Source organism: Dipodomys spectabilis, unplaced genomic scaffold, assembly GCF_019054845.1.
Source record: "Dipodomys spectabilis isolate Male_0828 unplaced genomic scaffold, ASM1905484v1 ptg000082l, whole genome shotgun sequence".
In the NCBI taxonomy this organism is placed as follows: Eukaryota; Metazoa; Chordata; class Mammalia; order Rodentia; family Heteromyidae; genus Dipodomys; species Dipodomys spectabilis.
In genome coordinates this window covers 2339749-2342522 of record NW_024870759.1, presented here as the reverse complement: position 1 = coordinate 2342522, position 2774 = coordinate 2339749, and the positions used below count along the sequence as shown (strand labels likewise).

Here is a 2774-nt window from a genome sequence, read left to right as displayed (position 1 = left end):
AAGAGAGAGAAAGGAGGAAAGAAAGAGAAGAGAGAAAGAAAGAGAGATAGAAAGAAGAAGAAAGAAAAGAGAGAGTGAGAAAAGAGAGAAAGAGAGAGCGAGAAAGAGAGAAAGCAAGCAAGCAAGAAAGAGAAAGAAAGAAAGAAAGAAAGAGAAAAAGAAAGAAAGAGAGAAAGAACGAGAAAGAGAGGAAGGAAGGAAGGAAGGAAGGAAGAAAGAAAGGAAGGAAGAGAGGGAGGGAGGGAGGGAGGAAGGAGGGAAGGAAGGAAGAACGGACTTACTAACTCATAGCAAAAGAAAATGTTTTTTACAACTTAAATGCAAGAGTTTTTTAGGATAACCACAATGTACAGTCAACCAACAATTATTCACTTAATCCAATCCCTTCCAGCACTTAGTATTGTTAGATTGTATCACTATTAAAAATAAAATAACACAAAACAACATAGATGGTCTTACAAACATTATGCTACGTGGAAGAAGTCACTCACCAATGATTAAATATCATGCTTGTTTTGGTAGCACATATGCAAAAATTGGAACAATACAGAGAAGATTAACATGGCCCCTGCATAAGGATGACATGTATATTCATGAAGTGTTCCATGTTTTTTCCTCCTCCACTTCTCATGTATTATCACCTTGTAATATTCAGAAAGCACTTGGCTTATGGGCCTGAATAAAGAAATACTTACAGAAAATTATTAGCCCACATACCCATAACTTATATTCAAAAATGAGATGTAGTTGTAAAGAGTATTTATATTATTGAAAGCAAAGCCTGAAATAAATTTTCATTCAATATGTCCAATGGTCATATTCCTTATTTAGAAGTAGATGTGATTTCTAAAATGGGGGTGATTGTCTTCCTATGCTGTTGCATTTGATTGAATCTTTTATGTACCTTTAAGAAAATAACCATTTTGCTGTTTTTAATACTAATCTATTTATTTGGCTTAAGATCTACAACTGAAGTAGTAAAATGTGTTCATAGTTCAGTTACTTTTAATAAACATATAAATATGACAAAACTATATAAATAAAACATGAAAGAAAACAAAATAAAATAGTTAAATATTGTTTTACTCCATTAATATAAAATTCTAGAAAAGTTAAAACTGTAGGGAATAGTTCCATGGTTACCTGGAGCCAGAGGAAGAGAAATGAGGAAACTTTTTTAAATGATGGAATTGTTTTACATGGAATTACCAAAATTAATCAAAATATGCACTTAACCTGAATGTGTTCTGTTATTTGTGAATTACACCTCAATAAAATTATTTTACAAAGAATTTTAAAAAATCATATTTCATCTAGGTCATAATTTCCCATTTCCCTGACTGTTGGGTCCAAATGGCCAGATGTCCTTCACTTAAGGCCCAGAACAGTGCCTTGATTCATTTACTAACACTTTACCTTACCCTCTCTCCCATATTGGGCTTTGAGCAAATATCCTGGCTAGGCTCCTTCCCTACCTCCAACTATGACCTTGTTTCCCATTATTTGTCTCATCATTAGTTACTTTCAAATCACCCTCACTAGACAATTCTAGAACTCTTTCTGACTCTCTATAAATTCTTCAGATTGGAAGTGAGGCGTGAACCTCTGGCTTTGGTTGGAGGCTCCTCCCTTGCAGGTTTTTTTTTTTTCCTAATAAACCTTTGCTGGTTTTGAGCCATCTCTTAGTCTATTTTCACTCACCTTTTTCCTTTTTTTTTTTTAAAAATTTAACACTGACTGGTAATGAGAGAGATTATAGTAGATGCTATGATATGCAAATCTTCTTTAATGAACAAGTGCAGACCTTCTTCTAGCCCAGCTGCTGCTAGATTGTCCTATAGCTTCTTCCCTAAACAAATGTCATTGGCCAATTGGAGGCACTCACCTGAAAAAGCCTGAGACATCCCTCAGTCCATAACTGGTTGATGGAAGAATACAAATGTCCAGTCCCTTCTCTCCAGGTGGGACTGATCTGTGGTGCCATCCCATGGGAACAAACTGAAAACAAAACTGTTCAGCTGCTTCATCTTCTGAATTCTTTTCCCTCATTCCCTTATCATTCTTCCTTAGCACACCACTCTCCCTCAAGAATCTCTGTCTCAGGCTCCTAGGAGACCCAGCCCAGAACAGCGACTATTGGTGTGTGTATGTGTGTGTGTGTGTGTGTGTGTGTGTGTCTAACAAATGTCTTCTGTGTGTGTGTGTCTAACAAATGTCTTCTGCCAATTTTCCTAATGGGCTGCTGTCCTCTCACTAATTTAGAAGTTCTTCATATGTTTTAGGTACTAAATCTTTGTCAGTTCTTTTTGGGGGGAGGGGTTCAGTTGTGGAGTTTGAGTGCTGTCCCTCAGCTCTTCAGCTCAAAGCTAGCGCTCTTACCACTTGAGCCACAGCACCACTTCCAGCTTTTTCTGCTTATGTGGTGCTGAGGAATCGAACCCAGGGCCTCATGTATGCAAGGCAAGCAAGCACTCTACCACTGAGCCACCTTCCCAGCCCCAATCTTTGGATTTTTTTTTTGTTTTCTTATTGTAAAATTAGTGTACAGAGAGGTTACAGTTACATGAGTAAGGTAATGAGTACATTTCCTATGGAGCATTGTTACCTCCTCCTTTGTTTTTCCCAGACCATCCCTTCCCTCCCAACTCCCCCCGCCCCAAGTTGTAAAGTTCGTTTTCAACATAGTGTCTTGTACATCTCATTGTTACAATGGGTCAACCTGTATCCTTGTTTCAGCATTTTGTTATTTCACTTCCCCTCCCCAAATTAGAAAA

The 2774-nt window shown here is 37.5% G+C and overlaps 1 non-coding gene across 1 annotated transcript; it reads left to right on the top strand.

Annotated features, from left to right (window-relative positions):
* Nucleotides 1-506: 506 nt before the first annotated feature.
* Nucleotides 507-613, top strand: LOC122110942. The gene has a single exon (XR_006147950.1). It is a non-coding gene; the product is annotated as a U6 spliceosomal RNA (small nuclear RNA).
* Nucleotides 614-2774: the final 2161 nt, after the last annotated feature.